This window comes from Castor canadensis, chromosome X (genome assembly GCF_047511655.1).
Source record: "Castor canadensis chromosome X, mCasCan1.hap1v2, whole genome shotgun sequence".
Lineage (NCBI taxonomy): Eukaryota > Metazoa > Chordata > Mammalia > Rodentia > Castoridae > Castor > Castor canadensis.
This window is the reverse complement of record NC_133405.1, coordinates 81,170,648-81,188,814: the sequence shown is the minus strand read 5'-3', so window position 1 is coordinate 81,188,814 and position 18,167 is coordinate 81,170,648. Positions and strand designations below refer to the sequence as shown.

General features: G+C 44.6%; 1 protein-coding gene across 10 annotated transcripts in view; it reads left to right on the top strand.

Moving 5' to 3' along the window:
• Nhsl2 (NHS like 2) overlaps nt 1–18,167 on the top strand; it is a 238,536-nt gene that overhangs the window by 170,483 nt on the left and 49,886 nt on the right. The window lies entirely within an intron of this gene.

Sequence of the window (18,167 nt, the reverse complement as noted above, 5' to 3'; positions counted from 1 at the left end):
TGGAAAATGAAGTCGTGTTAGGACCATGTGCAGCTTGGCATGGAGAGGAATCAGAAAAAAGTGCTGTAAGTCTTCAGGTGTTTGAGGGGCTGTCACAGGGTGAAGTGACAAGATGAGTCTACGTGGGGCATCACATGGCAAAGTTGGGGCCTGTGGACAAGGAGCAACTTTCTTTTCTTTCTTTCTTTCTTTCTTTTCTTTCTTTCTTTCTGATTGAACTCAGGGGCTAGAGTTTGTCGGGCAAGTGAGCTATGTCCCCAGCTCTTTTGTTTTAATTTTGTTTTTGAGATAGTCTCACTACCTTTTTGCTAGGATTGACCTCAAACTCGAGATCCTCCTGCTTCCACCTCCTGTGTAGCTAGGATTACAGGCATGCACCACCATGCTTGACTGACAAGTCTTTCTAACAGACTCTCTATAGATGAAACGGGCTGCCTTGAAGAGGAGCGAAGGCTCTGTTTGGGCAGGTTGCCTTTTCCCCAGTCAGGGGTGAGCCCTTGAGAAGATGAGGGCATGTAGAAGCTGGCCTCCCCCTTTGGAAGGAGAGACTGAGAGAGAAGGAAGGAGGGGCCACTGTCACCTGGGATGGAGGTCAGACCCCCCCCCCATTCACCTCCCTCCTCCCACCTCCACAGCTGTTCCTCTGGTCTCAGTGCCCTCATCTCTCTCCCTCACACTGGGCTCTCTGCCTCCACTTTCCAGCACCGTCTGCACTCTGCAGCCAGAGCATGTCTTTAAAAACAGACCTGGCTGCTCCAAATCCTCCAGTGGATTCCCGTCACCCACCAGTAAAAGTCTCCATTTTTTTTCTCTTCTTTTTGCCTCCTTTCTACTCTAAAAACAGAGCAGAGATAAAATCGTTTCTCACCCTAATACTGCTCTGACATTTCATAAATCTATGTCCTAGACAACTGGAAAGGGCTATATTTAACCTTCCGTCTTGTAGCTTTTAATGGAGGGACTTGCTGAAGGCCCTGCCATCTACCGCCACAGGAGACCGGAGTCTTTGTTCTCCGCCAGCCCAGCCCAGCCACAACTTGGAAAGCAAGAGCTGACCTCTCCCTCCAGAGAGACGGCCAGCCTGCTCTGCCAGCCCTCCATCCCAGATCACCCACCTTCCCCTCTGTCTCTAGGCGAAGGACGCCCCTCCCTGTGGCGTGTGCTGCTCAACTTTCTTAGCTGCAGATGCTCGGAAGACTCCTCATCACCCCCATAGCTGGGGTAAGTGGGGTGGTCTGTGAGCCTGGGCTAGAAGAGGGGGCCAGGAGAGAAGAAAACGTGTTGACAGGGGTCTGGTTGTGCTACAAGAGGGGGAGAGGAATGACCTTGAGTAAGGTGGCAGGCTCCATCCTAAAATGTTGGGTATTTGCCTGACACTGCCCTTCAATCCTGTGAGATAGGTGCCAGTAGTACCTACGTTACCCTCCAGTGAAGAGGCTGAGGCCCAGAGGAGTTAGGTGACTTATCCAAAGTCATACCTAGCTAGAAAGTGACAGAATTCAGGCCTGTCAAACTCCAAAGCCTGTTGCTTTGCCTAGGCCCAGGATGTCCTGGGCTGAGTTGGTGTTGCCCTTTGGAACAATTCCCATATACTGGCCTCCCTCACTTCCTTGGGTTGCTTTTGTAAACACTGGAGGCCCTGGCAGGCTCTTCATTCACTGCCCATCACTCAGGTCCAGGCCCACCTCAACTTCTGCCTCAAGCTCAGGAGCCCAGCCCAGTAGTTTGGGTTTCTTTTACTTTTCTTTCTTTCTTCCTTCCTTCCTTCCTTCCTTCCTTCCTTCCTTCCTTCCTTCCTTCCTTCCTTCCTTCCTTCCTTCCTTCCTTCCTTCTTTTCTTCCTGCCTTCCTACCTTCTCCCTCTCTCTCTCTCTTTCTCTCTCTCTCTCCCTTCCTCCTTCCCTTCCTTTCTTCTTTTTTTTTTTACAGTCCTGGGTTTTAAACTCAGGGACTTGTACTTACTATGAGAGTGCTCTACAGTCATGCCCCCAGTCCTTTTTGCTTTTAGTCCCCCCTTTTTTTTTTGGTAGTACGGGGGCTTGAACTCAGGGTCTCACACTTGCTAAGCAGGCTCTCTACCACATGAGCCACTCCATCAGCCCATTTTTTGTCTTGGGTATTTTCAGAATAGGGTCTCGAGACCTATTTGCCCAGGCTAGCCTCGACCCACGATCCTCCTGATCTCTGCCTCCTGAGTAGCTAGGATTACAGGCATGAGCCACCAGTGCCTAGCTTTTTAGTCCTTTTTTGAATAGAGTCTCAAACTTATGCCCTGGCAAGCCTGGATCCTCCTATTTATTCCTCCTTTATAGCTGGGATGATGAGCTTGTGCCACCATGCCCAGCTTTTATGGATTGAGATAGGGAGGTCTCAGTAACTTTTTGCCACAGCTAACCTCAAACAATGATCTTCCCACTTTACACCTCCCAAGCAGCTAGTATTACAGGTGTAAGCCACCATGCCCAGCCATTTTTCTGTTTTTTGAACCAGGGTCTTGCCATATAGCCAGGCTAGCCTGGAACTCATGATCTTCCTGCCTTAACCTCCTGAGAGCTGATTGGGATTAAAGGTGTGTGCCCTTGCACAGGGCAGTTTGGGTTTCTTTATGGTGCCCCTCTTCTCAGGCCTCATGCACTGGTTTCTCCAATACTCCACACTCTTCTGCCTTTCGGATAGCAGCTTCTGGAACCAGTACTACAGCAATAAGCTATACTATTCCATTTTCCACATCTGTCCCTACATTGCTAACACCAACTCCTTCTATGGCCAGGGACAAATTGGATCACTTTTTTTGTCCCCGTTTCTCCAGCTGCAAAGTGGAAAGGTAGGACATTCTCTAAGGGCACTTCCAGTTCCAAGAGTGTAGGATTCTCAGGGTCCTGCCCCTTTGTGCCCAGACTGGCCTTGCTGCTTTCTGGAACACAGCTGTGGAAGGGTCACCACAGGCACAGGTTTGGAAACTTTCACTGAGCCAAGTGATTGCTGCAGAGCCAATGGACAAAGCAACAGAGTGGTGACAACAGCCACACGTGTAGGGCTTTTTATTGTTTATCAACCTTTCCCATTGGGCAGAGTGGTAGGGAGGGAACTCCAAGGTGATTTTGATGTACACAGTATAGCCATAAAGAACATTGAATTTCATGGTGAGAAAATGATTCTCTTTCCAGCTTTATGGTCACCTGAAGGAGAAAGTCTCAGCGTGGTGCTATTCTTCCACCTCTCTAATGCCAGCTAATCTTCTGCACTAACAAAGCTAGAATGGGCCTCAGGCTCAAAGACACAAATAGGCGACAATATTCACACAGAATTTAATTACTCTGTTTGGTTTCCATCATATTTCTTTTTGCAGTTACTTTCTAGTTATGGCAAGTGATATTCCTTTTATTTTTGTTGTTACTGTTGTTTGTTTGGGCAAGTACTGGGGATCATCCCAGAGCCTAGCACTTTGTTTTAGTTTTTGGTTGCCATATACAATTTCTTTTTAATATAAATACTTTTAAGTAAAAAAGATTCACCTAGAAAAAAAGATTAAGTGAATAATAAATAGAACCAGCTATGCCTAGATATGGTAAAACTCGTTGAGGTGGAACCAAAATGGCTTAAGTTTGACAAACGCTGGAATGTGGTATTCATTCGTGGACATTTCCCGAACCCTTTGTTGCTCAGTGTAGTGTAGAAGGCCCTGCATGATCTGCCTCTACTACTGTTCCAGACTTTTTGTCCCCTACTCCCTCCCCCTACAGCCTACACTCTTATGCCTCCCAGCATGCTATGCCCTGTCTGGAATGTCTCTCCTGCATCTCTTGCCCACCCCTCCAGTTCATGAGCCCAGCTTATCCTCCACGACTCAGTTTAAATGGCTCCTCCTGTAGGAAGCCTTCCTCCAAATAAGTGCTCAGGTTGAACTCAACCTACCACCAGCCCCACACTTCTCTTGTAGCCTTTCTCACATCGCTATGCTCATTTCTTTACAGGCCTAGATATTCTACCCTCCCTTCGAGTTCCAAAAGAATTTCATAAGGAAAACTTGGAGGGGGGTGGGGATAAAAATGTAACTGCGAGGCTTGTGGCAGTGACTGGGCCCTGGGGACTGTCCAGCTCCTGGGATCACTTGGAATTGAGGCTTCCCAAATGCAGAAGCAGCACTTACACAGGCCACAAACCCATCCTGGGGACTGTCCCGGCCACAAGTAGGATGTTCATTGGTGTACCTTTAGACATCTGGAGTCTGAGGGAAAGACACAGGTATTGGTTTGATGGAGAAGTTGGGCCGGAAAACATCACTCTACTGACACCTTCAGCTGACCTTTTAGGGAGCTGTGGGGCTGGGTTCACCCTTCAGAGTTGTTCCACGTTAGGGTAAGGGGACCAATCCTTAGATGTAGGCTGTTTCCAGGGAGGGAGCATAGCCTTGGGCAAGATGACTGTGTCTAAGGAAGGCACTTCCCAACTAGGGCTATCAGCCCACAGCAGTCTCATCAAGCTGAGGAAATAAGGTCTTCAGTCTTGAAGGGAAATCTGGATGGACTGTCACAGTGTTCACCACAGGGATCCGGTCATGGCCCCTGGTTGGGGGGTTCAGTGCTAAGAGGTGCTGAGAAGAGAACAGTAGTTTGGTGGGCAGAGTGTGGCTATCAAGAGTTGGTGATTGGCAGGGCCCAGTAGCTGTTAAAAGAATGAATGTCTGTGTAGGAATGAATGTCTGCTTAGAAGATACAAAGGCAAACAAGTCACAGGGAACATCTGGTGTATTTGGGGGCAACACATATGTAAAGAGTATTTTAGAACAGTGTGATATGTATATACCCGTGATGTGTACCAAAGACCAGTCTTCTACAGTGCCTTGTTCTTGCATTTCTCTTGGAGGCCTTATTTTCTGGGCCTTCCTGTAAGGCATGATTATTGGCCTCAGTCTACACATGTGAAAACTAAGATCCAGAGATTTGCTTCAGACCTCACTGTTGGTCAGATCCCCCAAGCTGAGAGGACCCCAGCACAGTGTGCCTTTCTAGCTTGCCCCCTCTCCCCTGCACTGCCCAGTCCCCTCAAAGACTACTCTACTCAGTCCTTTGCAATTTTCAAAGTGCTTATTACATATATTTCATCTTGACAAAGCCTAGCAAGATAGCAAAATAAGGGTGTCAGAAGAAAGTAGGTTTCTACCTTTATTTTCTTAACCTGCCTGGTATCATTCAGAAATAGATACATTCAAATCATATTTATATCACTGACATTCTTTTTTTATTCTGGTTTTCTTTTTCCTACATGTTCTTAACCACCTGTGAAATTCTTCCATTGTACTCATCTGTTCTTCCTTATCTTGCCTTAAAAATGAGAAAATTATGATCAAAATCCAGTTAGTTCCTTTTGGGCTATGGGGGTGGGGGGGAATAAAGATTTTTTAAAATTTTTGTAGCCTTACTCAAAAAAGCAAACATTCTTGGTTTGAAATGTGAAAAATACGTGGAATGAAGACTACGTCTGATTTTATGTGGGATTACTACTCTAGGAGAGACTTCTTGTTGAGGGGGTGCTAGAATGGGCTGAAGAAAAGGCCACTAAAAAGCACCCTGGAGGAGCTGGGTCTCAGGCAGGGCAGCTGCTTCCAGGTCCTTCCCCACATCCCCGGCTATGCCCTCTCCCCACCTTTGTGCCCACCTTTCTCCTCAAACCCTAGTCTACCTAAAATGTTCCACAAGTCCTCTTTTCCTGTCAAATGCCCAATGAGCACAAATTTTTGAGTCAAACAAAAACAATTCTACCATCTTTCCCAATGGGTTTCATTGTGATCTTCCTGGTCTCAGGGTGCACCTAAAGCAAAACTTTTCTCTAGAATTTTCCTCACAGAAGCTATCACACTATAAAGACCTAACATTTGTTCTATGTTCCCGAAGAGAAAAATGTTCAAATGTTCTCAGCAAAAAGAAAAATGCACATGTTCTGTGGCCATACCCTTGACTTTGTTACCCATCACTGCCGCAGGACCCTTTCTCTTTGGAACTTCCAAAATACCATGCTGGCCTCATCAGTTAAGCAAAATGAGGGGGGACTCATTTCTACTAATTTCCTTTACCTCTTTGTAGCAACCATGCAGTAAGTAATGGCTAACGTGGAGAGCAGGGATCATCTTTAGGTGTTAAATATCAGCAAAGTAAATAAATTATCCTTATCAAAGTGTAATTTTCAAAGGGTTAAAAACATGAATCTTATTCAAATATACAGTGATGAGGTGTCAAGGATTTTTTTAACTCATTGATGAAGGGACTTGCATTATGGTAAAGCTGGTTTTCGAAAAGACATGAGAGTTCAAAAAGTGAAGCATAGAATAGCATATGACCCAGCAATTCTGCTTCTAGGTATATGCCCAGAAGAACTGAAAGCAGGGACTTGAACGCATACCTATGCGTAAATGTTCATGGTAACGTTATTCACAGCAGTGGAAAGGAGCAAACAGCCCCAATGCCTCTCCATGAATGACCAGATAAATAAGATGTTCTATATCCATACAATGGAGCATTATTCAATCATAAAAAGGAAAGGAATGAAGTTCTGACACATGCTACTTAGTGATTTTTTTCACCTTGTTGTCAAGCTTTAGATAACTTTTTTTTGGGGGGGTGGGACTGGGGTTTGAACTCAGGACTTCTCTCTTGCAAAGCAGGTGCTCCACTGCTTGAGCCACGCCTCCAGTCCATTTTGCTCTGGTTATTTTGCAGATGGGGTCTCATGAACTATTTGCTCAGGCTGGCCTTGGACCGTGATCCTCCTGATCTCAGCCTGCCAAAAAGCCAGGATTACAGGCCTGAGCCACCTGCAGCTGAAGATAATTTTTCTTAACACCAAATAATACATGACAAAGAGTAACTCCTATGTGGGTTTCCATGAAAGAGCCTTACTCTCATGGGAATTAGCATGTTGATAACGTTTTTCTGGGGCCACTTCTCAGACCCATTTGGGTCTGTGCTGCACATCACCACCAAACCCAGTTTTGAAAGTGCTCCTTTCACTGTGGTCCTCCCACACCCAAGAACTGAAATGATTCCTGATCTAGCCCGTATTTCTCAGATGGTCTTTCAGAAGCACCTGGAATCTAGAGATTTGGAAGGGAGTTCTCAAGTGTCCCCTGCTCAGTGCCAGCCAGCTTGGTGTCTCCCCAACCCTGGCTGCACCTCCACTACCTGTATCCCTTTTCCATGTACATACTCCCACTGGGAGGTTCTCAGCCTCACTGGCTATGACAGTGTCTCCTGAAATGCAGTCATCTGTGTACCACTATCACAAAGCTCATTTACCAGCCAGGCACCAGTGACACATGCCTGTAAAGATAGCTACTTGGGATGCTGAGATCTGGCCAATTGCGGTTTGAGGTCAGTCTGGGCAAATAGCTCAGGAGACCCACATCTCCAAATTAACCAGAGCAAAGTGGACTGGCTCAAGTGGTAGAGTGCCTGCTTTGTGAGCATGAAGCCCTGAGTTCAAACCCCAGTCCCACCAAAAAAAAAAAGTTCATTTACTATCTGTACCATCTTCTAACTTTAAATAGTTCTTCCTTTTTAAAGTTTTAACTTGCTCAAAGGTGCAGAGTTGACATGCTAGTTAAAGAAAAAAGTTCCTCAGAGTACCACCGCAAATTCCGTGGTTGTGTTCTAATCATTTGGTGTGTTTGACCTCATATGAAGATGACAGACTTTGTCTCCCTCCAGCTCACAGTTCTGACCTAAGCAAGGCCTCACTACATACCCCTGCTTTTGACATTTTTTCATACATACATATAATATACTTGGATCATATTGACCTCGCTTGTTACCCCTCCCCCTCTAACTTGTCCCCCTCCTATTCCTAAATAATTTCCCTTCTACTTTCAGTCTTTTTGAAAAAAAATCTAGATTCCATGTATGAGAGAAAATATACAATAATTTATCTTTCTAATTCTGGCTTATTTCACTTAACATGACGTTCTCCAGTTTCATCCACTTTCCTGCAAACAACAATCTCATTCTTCTTTATGGCTGATTAATACTTCATTACTATACACCCTCTGGTTGACTGACAGACTTGACTTCTTTGTAAGCTTCCCATCACAGTGCTTATGGCTTTCCCTGTGCTCCTCTAGTGTGCACAGAAACATTGAAATATTCTGGTTGGGGGAACAAAAGCAACTGAGTCAAGAGAAACTAGGTCCCTCTTGGTCACTTTCTACTTGTGTCACCTTGAACAAGAAGCTTCCCTACCTTCAGTTTTCTTATCAGTGAAATAATAGCAACATCTGCCTTGCCTACCTCTAGAAATGGATGGGAGGTTTAAATGAAGCCATATTGCACAAGTACTTTGTAAACAAGGAAGTGACAGCCACATTTTAGTTAAACACTTCCATGCAAATTAAATAATAATGCAAGATGGCCAAATAGAGTGTATCGCAGGCAGTTTCCCAAGTTCTAAATGAGTTCCTGTGGTATTCACTCTGGGTACCACAGAGGGACTCAGATGGCTTGCCGGAGATGGCTGGGTCAGGCCGTGAGGGCAAGTTCCACAAGCCGGAGTGGGCAGGGAGCAGGATCTAGGGAGCAGGAGGGAAGCAGACTAGTCAGGGCAACAAGATGGACACCCGCTGGGGGCTGGGAGTAGCCAGCTGGCTTCTACAGAGGGAAGTGTGCAAGGGCAGTGGGAGGGAAGGTGAGGTGAGCGCAACCCACAGAGGCCCTAGTTCCAGTGCCTGCCTTTTTGCTGAAAGAAGCCATGCAGGCTTCTGAACAGGGGAGCGTGTGAAGATACCAAGTTTTAGAATATAGATTCCTCTAAGACTGGGGCTTCTTTTTCTCCTCATAATTTATCATTATATTTTCTAGGAAATAAAATAGAGCTGTCCCTTGGTATCCACAGAGGATTGGTTCCATGACCTGCCCCAGATACAAAAAATCGCAAATGCTCAAATCCCTTATATAAAATGGCATAGTATTTGATACAACCTACACACTTCCTCCCCTATACTTTAAATCATCTCTAGATTACTTAGAACACCTAACGCAATGTAAATCGCTGTTATACAAAGTAGTTCTGCTTACCCTTAGCTCCTCACCCCCATTTTAACAGCCCCTCTCTCAAGAAGCCAGCACAGATGCCAGTTTCTTATGTGTCCTTCCAGAAATGTCCCGAGTATATATAAGTGTGTGTGTCTGTGGAAAGAGAGGGGAGGGAGGAGACAGAGGGAGGGGAAAGAGAGATTTAACACAACTGATAACACACTACACACAAAATTCTGTGCCTTGCTTTTCTCACCTAACACTGTATCTTGGAGAACATTCTATATCAGTACATATTTTAGCTATGTGATTCTTTATAATGGCTGCAGAGTATTCCGTGATATAACTTAACCACAATTTACCTAACCTGTCTTCTATTGAAGGGGAGTTGTTGCCAGTATTTTTTTTTTACTACCACATGTATACTTTAATGTGTATCTTTGTCCATATGTCTTTATTTATTTATTTTTTGTGAGACAGGATCTCACTGTGTAGACCAGGCTGGCCTCAAACTCACTATGTAGACTAGGCTGGCCTTAAACACAAGATCCTCCTGCCTCAGGCTCCTGAGTGTTGGAATTACAGATGTGTGCCACTATGCCTTCATATATCTTTATATAAGAATATCTGTAGTGTAAATCCTTAGAAATGGAATTAGTGTGTAAATAGGAATGTGCATTTGAATTTTAAATGAATTTGTTTATTTATTTACTTATTTATTTGTATCGCTGGGGATTGAACTCAGGGCCCACACATGCTAGGCAAGCACTCTACTACTGAGCTGTGCCCCCAGCCTTTGTCTATTTATTTTTAATTGACAAATAATAATTGTACATATTTATGTGGTATTTCTGTATATATCTATATATCTATATATATAGAGAGAGAGAGAGAGAAAGAGATACATTGTGTAATTATCAATTCAGGCTATTTAGGTTATTCATCATCTCAAACATTTGCCATTTCTTTGTAATTAAAACATTCAAGATACTCTCTTCTAGCTATTTTGATTTATATAATGTAGTATTGTTTTGTTTTGTTTTGTTTTCATGGTGCTGGAGATCAAATCCAGGACCTTGCATACTCTAAGCAGGCGCTGTACCACTGAAGTACATTCTCAGTCCATATGATTAACTATAATCACCCCTGCATGTACTGTTATACAATTTATACAGTTTATTTCTCCTATCTGTGTCAGTTAACCAATCTCTCCCCATATCTCCCCTTCCCCTATCCTCCTCAGCCTCTAGAAACCACAGTTCTACTTTCTACCTCTATGAGCTCAGCTTTTTAGATTCTGCATATGAGTGAATTCACACGGTATTTATCTTTCTGTGACTGGCTTATTTTACTTAACCGTATGATTTCCAGGTCTACCCTTGTTGCCACAAATGACAAGTCTTTCTTCTTTCAGGGTGAATAGTACTCTGTCATGAGTACATCCCACATTTTCTTCCTCCACTCATCTGTTGATGGACACTTAGGTTAGTTCCATACCTTGGCTATTGTGAATATTGCTGCAGTAAGCATGGGTGTGCAGATTCCTGTGTGAATACTGATTTCATTTCCTTTGAACATGTACTTAGTAGTGAGATTGCTGGATCATATGGTAGTTTTATTTTTAATTTTTTGAGGATCCTCCATACTGTTTTTCCATAATAGCTGTAGTAATTAACATTCCTGCCAACATCGTGCAGGAGTTCTATTTTCTCCACTTCTTCACTAGTATTTGTTACCTTTTGTCTTTTTGATAATAGCCATTCTAACTGAAGTAAGGTGTTCTCTCATTGGGTTTTGATCTGCTTCTCCCTGACTGTTAGGGATGCTGAGCATTTTTTTCTTACAACCATTGGCCATTTGTATGTCTTCTTTTCAGAGCTGTCTATTCAGTTCTTTTGCCCATTTTCTTAATCAGATGATTTGGGGTTTGTTTTGGTTTGGTTTGGTTTTTGCTGATGAGCTACTTGAGTTCCTTGCATATTCTGGATGTTAACCCCTTGTCAGATGTAGTTTGTAAATGTTTTCTCCCATTCTGTATTTTGTCTCTACACACTGTTGATTATTTCCTTTACTGTGCCATAAATTTTAGACAGATAATGCCAAATTGCCCTCCAACAAAGCTGTTTTGCTTGACCTTCCCACCAGCCCCACAGGAGGGTGCCTGTTCCTGCACGGCCTCTCTTCCCACTACAGCATGGAATAGGCATTTTTAATCTGTGCATGGGGAACAGGATGGGAACCTGATGTGGGGGGTGGGACAGTAGTCAGGGGAGGCAGAGATTGCTCGGGTGCTCCCATGAGGCTCTCATAACAGCCCAATGGTAGATGTGGCCCAGAAGCATTGTGTCCCTAACACCTTAGGTGTCCAGCAGTACCTGGAAGCACCCATGATCCACAAACCCACGGGATGCAAGTCCTTGGCAGTCAATAGGGATTCTTTTGGTCCTTGCTGCATCTTCCAGCTTCATGCAAAGCCCTTGCTGTACTTCCTCATGTGTATCCAAAGCCTGGAAGCCTGGGTGGCATTCTGCTGGCAGAGTGGGGCCTCCAGCAAAACATGTTTTCATCCATTGTCTCCACATTCACCCATAGGCACTAAGAGGACCAAATATAGAACTCAAGACCCAGGTTCAGAAGTGCAAGGCAGCATCTGTGGAACACAGCTCTGTGTGGGCTGTTGCCATGGGCTGCAGATGGCCTCTTGCAGGTTATATGAACAAGGGTGTACTTTGGTTTCTTTGGGTGGCAGGAAGTGAATGTCAGGATTCTTGCACCAGGAAGGAGAGGAAGCTGTCCCTGGCAGCCACTTCTCTTTACAATTGATGTCTCAGGAGTGCTGGGCAAGATAAGCGCAGTGCTCACTGCTTCTGCCACTCCACTTCTGTCTGTGCCAGCTTCTCCTGCGGATCCCCAGGACCTTGCTCCCTCTACCCCCTAGCTTCTGCTTACGGCTGTCTCCCTGGGAATCTCTGGTTTCTGGGCCACCTCACTGCATGTGCTTCATATCCACGTTCCCTGAGAGAGGAGCTCTCAAGAATTGGGTCAGCTGGTCACTCTGCAGTCTGGAACATCCCTATCAGTCTAAGTCTACAGCACAGAGCACCTTATAGGCCACTGGGCACCCTCCATCCCAATTGAAAGCTAGCAATCCTTGACTCGGGCATAGGCCCTCTGGCCTGTTCATGTGTTACTAAACGTCATTACCTGGCTGGGGTGTGGCTCAGTGGTTGAGCACTTGCCTAGCATGTGCAAGGCTCTAGATTCCATTCCCAGCACCACAAAAAAGGAAAGGAAAGAAAAAAAGAACAGTGCCTGACCCAGAGCGACCACTCGACAAAATAGTTACTAAGTCCATAGTAATCCAGAATCAAAGAGTCACTTCTGCACACCTTGTTCAGGAAGGGCTATGGGTGAGGCAGGCATGCAGAACGCCTCTCTGATATGTTAGGTTGAAGGCCAAGCTCAGCAGAGTTCGTTAATTGGGTTTCTGTTTTACTTCTGTCTCCAAATGCACAGGTGCAGTATTGGAGCAGGCTGTCACCAGGTAGATCTGAGTTCAGATTCTGACTGTCCCTAAACTATGCAGCCTTGGCCATATTCCTTGATTTCTCCTTTCCTTTACCAATAAAATGGGGCTTATAATATTTACCTTGCAGTGTTGCGAAAATTAATGTAGACGAAGAATGCAAATATTCGCTGTAATCCCTAAAGCATAAAGACATTCAAAAGCTATCTATCGTGGAGTTTTTTTCTTAAGTTTTTTTGAGACAAAGTCTCACTATGTAACCCAGGCTGGCCTGGCCTTAAAGTCCTGACTCAACCTCCTGAGTGCTTGGATTGCTGGTGTCTGTCACCATGTGACTCGGTTTGCTTGCTTGTTTGGTGGTGGTGGAGATGAACACAGGGCCTTGTGCATGCTAGGTAAACACCCCACTCCTGAGCTATATCTTTAGCCCTCTACTGGGATTTTTGTTGTTGCTGTTATTTGTTTGTTGAGACAGGGTCTCACTGTGTAGCTCAGGCTGGCCTCAAACTTTTGATCTTCCTACCTCAGCCTCATGAGGGCTGAGATGACTGGTGTGCACCAACATGCCTGGCTTCTATTGTGATTCTTAGAGTCGTTTTTTTTAAACAAATACATTATGCCATTTATATAAAAGTCAAAAGCATACAAAATTAACATTTCTTGTAAGGATGCATATACATGTAAAACTACAACAAGAGAATGTCAAACACAAAATAATAATTACTCAAGAAGGAGAAGGTGCCTGTGGAACTTCTAAAATGTAGCTAATAGTCTATTTCTTAAGCTGGCTGATAGGTACTCAAGGCGTTTATATTTATTATTCCTTATATATACGTGTTTATGTAATTTTTTTTTGCAGTACTGGGGTTTGAACTCAGGGTCTACCCCTTGAGCCACTCTACCAGCCCTTTCCGTGTTGGTTATTTTGAGATAGGGTCTCACGAACTATTTGCCCAGGCTGGCTTTGAAATGTGATCCTCCTGATCTCTGCTTCCTGAATAGCTAGGATTATAGGCGTGAGCCATCGGTGCCTGGTATGTTTATGTATTTTTGTAGTATGAAATACTTCATTTAAACTTAGAGTTGTTTTTTAAGTTAAACCTTCTGGCTTGTGTCCATTAAGCCCTAGCAAATGCAAATGTGCTTTGATTTCTGCAAATGAGTTTGAATTTCCCAAGTCAACACACAGCGAAGTGCCACAAAACACTTCTATGTACTGATGTTCATCACTAAAAGGGGAAAAGCCTCTTCTCTGTGCTCACTGTTTAGCTCTGAGACAAGATTAGGCATCTTGTCAATTTCTAATGTTCCTTCCAAATACTTCTGAATTCTGTCTCCCTCTGATAGTTCTTCAGCCTACACTCTATTCTCTAGATCATTTCCTCGTTTTTCTTGGGATTGATTGCCATGAAAGGCGTCTTCCCTGAAGGTATGGGATTCTGGCCAAGTCCCCATGTGGCAGTAGTGAGGGCATCTCTATCAATGCACAGGCAGCTACAAGTCACCTCTCGGGTTCTTGGCCCTGTGCTGTGAGCAGCATTATTCATCCAGGAGTGTAGGAGGTGGATGAGAGAGCCTGTTTCGCACTGCTTTCTCCCAGAGTCCATGACATTCTATGGTGTGGGTGGCCTGACCCCCATAGACGGACACTGGTGATGATGCCATTTCTACCCTATTACTAGCAGTGGAGCAATGGACATTCTTGTGCATTTATCTGTGTGCACATATATGAGGATTCCCCTACTATGCAAGTGCAGTTACTGGACCAAATAGTGTATGAGTATTTACTTGGGTAAGTACCAGAATATTGCCCTCAAAAAAGGCTTAAGAGCCTGGGGATGTACCTCATTGGGAAAGCACTTGCAAAGATGCTAGGTTTCATCCCCAGCACCACATAAAGAAAGCTACACTCCCACCCTTTACTTGAGCTGTTTTCTCCCTATGGATATACCCTAGAGAAACTCTAATGCAGGTGAACAGTGGTACATATCCATGGCTATTCATTATGACATTATTTTTAAGAGCAAAAACGTGAGATGGGGCTTTGAGTGTGGCTCAAGTGATAGAGTGCCTACTTAGCAAGTGCAAAGCCCTGAGTTCAAAACCAGTTCCACTTAAAAAACATTGAGAAACAAGAGAATGAATAAGTCATTACGGATTCAAGCAAAGGGCTGCCATATAGCACCAGAGCTACCTGTATCAACATGGATATTTCTCAGAAACCCAACGTGGAACAAAGAAAGCAAACTGCAGAAGGCTATGCGTGCTTTGACACAATTTATACAGCTTAAGAACATGCAAACCAACACTGTACAGCTTATTATTTATAGTACATTCTACGACATGTACACTCAGTTCAGGAATGGCTTCCTCAGTGAGATCGGGGAAGCCTAGGGACCTTCGACTGGACCTGAAATATTTTATTTCTTTAGGAAAAAGGTTCTGAGGCAAATATGGGGAAAAGTATTTGTTCCTAATATTTTTTCGTGTACTTGAAATAATTCATCACCTAAAAGAAGAAAAGGAAAAAAGGGCAGAGATTGCTACTACTCCTTTTTTTTTTTATTTGCAGTACTGGGGTTTGAACTCAGAGCCTCACACATACTGGGCAGATGATTTACCACTTGAGTCATGCCTCTAAGCCCTTTTTTGCTCCGGTTATTTTGGGGGTGGGATCCCGTTTTTTGCCTAGGCCAGCCTGGACCATGATCCTCTTATTTTAAGTTTCCCACCATTGTTGGGATGACAGGCATGTACCACCACGTCCACCTTTTTTCTATTGAGACAGGTCTGAAACTGCCATCCCCATCTCAGCTTCTCATGTAGCTTGGGATGACAGGTGCATGCCAATGCACCCAACTATTGGTTGATTGAGGTGTGGTCTTGCTAACTTTTTGCCCCAACTGGCCTCCAACAGTGATCCTCTCAATCTCATCCTCCCAAGTAGCTAGGATGACAGACATGAGCCACTGAGCCTGGCACTTTAGTTACTTTTCAGATAAGATCTTGCCTTTATCCCTGGGCTGACCTGGACTTCGATCTTCCTAGTTACACTTCCCATGTAGCTGGGATGACAGGCACACACCACCACATCCATCTTTTTATTGATTGAGATGGGGTCTCGCTAACTGTTTTTCTGGGCTATCCTTGAAAAGTGATCCAACCAATCTCCACTTCTGAGTAGCTAGGATTACAGTGTGAGTCACCGAGCCTAGCAGCTTGGGTAACAATTCTTGGCTTCCTGGTCCACAAGGGTGACAACTGATTTTTTCCTATTGTCACTGTCCTACTAGGGGAGCTCTTCACCATATGTGAAGAGTGCTTGGGGCAAATGCTAGATCCAACCGTAGATTTGGCAACAGCCTTTACCATGAGTTCACCATTGCAACACAGGGCACAGTGAAGCAACAGCATTGCACAGTCTTTCTGGAAGCAGTTTTTCCAGATACCTCCTGCAAGCAGCAGTTGCCTGATTAGATGACACAATGGGACCATCAGGCCTTATTAGCACCACTTGGTCTAAAGCAGAAACCAGGAGAGATGGGAAGAACTGTCTCTCAGTGCTTGGCCCTGGTTGCCATGGCCCCTGTTGCCATGGTCCCAATCAGTTTCATTTCTGATTTTTCTCAACCACTTATGGTATCCATCAACAAGCAGGACCTAGAAGCTCTGTCAGGCAGATCAGGAAGAGAGCTGCTACCAAAAAAGATTAGAGCGAGTAAGGGAAGTAATTAAGCAAACACATGGAGTAGGTGGAAAGAATCCCAGAAAACAGCTCAGTTTTTTTTTTTTCGAATCTTCTTGAAACATGGCAAAGCAAGGTGGCTGGATCATAATTTGCTGAGAAGTGCCCATTTATGTACCTGCCGTGTGGTACGGGTACAGCTACTCTATGCTCTGGATTTTTCAGAAAAGTCCCAGTTTCAAGTGTTCTATTCTGTTTGTCAGACCAAGAATCCTGATTTGTGATTCAGAAAACAAGGTCACTGTCGTTTGAGTGGCTCTCTAAGTCATCCAGGAAAGCCCAATTTAGAATCCACCCCCATCACTGGTTGGCAGGGAGTCCCCACAGGGCCTTTGTCTGGGCCCTGAAGGCCTGAGTGAAGTGGCCCCTTAGACAGCCAAAAGATTTCAAAGTGCTTCTGGACTCTGCACCCCTACAGGGTGCTACAGCTCTATAATGCCGGGACCAGCCTCAGACCTCGATCCTCCTACCTAAGCCTCTCAGATCACAGGAGCATACCATCATGCCCAGCGTGTTGATTGAGATGGGTGGGGCTCACTAACATTTTGCCTGGGCTGGCCTCGAACTGCAGTCCTCCTGATTTTTGCCTCCTAAGCCTTTGTCCGGAAAAAGTATGGGATTTTGATCCCCATAGACCTGGATTTGGATATGTGCTATGTAACTCTGTCCATGTGGACAATACTCTGAGTCTCAATTTTCTCATCTTTAAAATGAGAATAATAGCTATGACGCGGTGTTATTCTGAACATCGGGTGAGACATTTCTTACCTTTAAAGCACTGTACGAACGTTAGCTATTAGCATCCACTGATTCATTCAACAAATAGATGTCTGTTATATGCCCAGTACAAGGGCAGGCCTGGGTACCCAGAGGTGAGCAAACCAGACAGGGTAGGGTCCCTACTCGGCTATAGCTTTCAGCCCAGAGGTGTAGGCAGACCTGAGCCAAAGAATTCACCCCAAGCAGAAGAGATATGGCAGGATTGCTTGTTTTAGAAGCTGATTGTTCACAGTGGGAAGGGTTGGGGGGGCGCATGAGGGCAAATCTCTGTGGTAGAGTGCTTGCCTACCATGTGTGGGGTCCTGGGTTCTATCCTTAGCGTCAGTCAATCAATCAGTCAATCAATAAAAGCTGGCTGTGGCTGCTGTGTAGAGACTGAGGGCAGAAGGGGCTGGGGAGAAGGCACTTAGGAGGCTTCTGCCAGCCATGACAGCTTGGACTAGGGTGATGGCAGTGCCAAGGCAAGAAATGGTCACACTCTGGACAAATTTTAGAGGTAAAGTCAGTGAAACTAAGTGATGAGCTGACTCTTGGGAGTTAGTATGAGGCAAGGAAGTATCTTAGCTAACTGTGTCCTCATGATTTGGGTCGCTTGGAGCCACAGACAGTCCCAAGTCTGCTAAGAGCCACCGTGTGGAGGTTACCTTTCTCCTCCCTTCTGTAGAGCAGTGTGATGCCAGTCCTCCAGTTTGGAATTCATTTGCTAGACTTGATCTTCACTAAGCATATATTAATATTTTAAAAATTGTTTTGTGTATTAATAAAGCCAGATATGTGACCTTCTAGCTTATGTGGAATGCACATTTCTCTTTAAAGGTAAATCCTTTGTTTCCAAAGTTTGGATGGGATGTTTCTTTAAAAAAAACATAGTTTTTTTTGGAAGTGTGGCTAGAAAGGAAAAGCTCCTGCCTAGCAAGCCCCGAGGCCCTGAGTTCAAATTCCAGTACCACCAAAAAATAAAAATAAATGTAACATAGTTTCCATTAACTTAAGCTGCTGAAAACATTCATCAGTATAGGTGATCTCCAGGGACCAGTATATGTTCTTTGAATTGAATTTCTTTAAACCTTTAGCCCAAGAGTTTTTGTTCCAAGGGG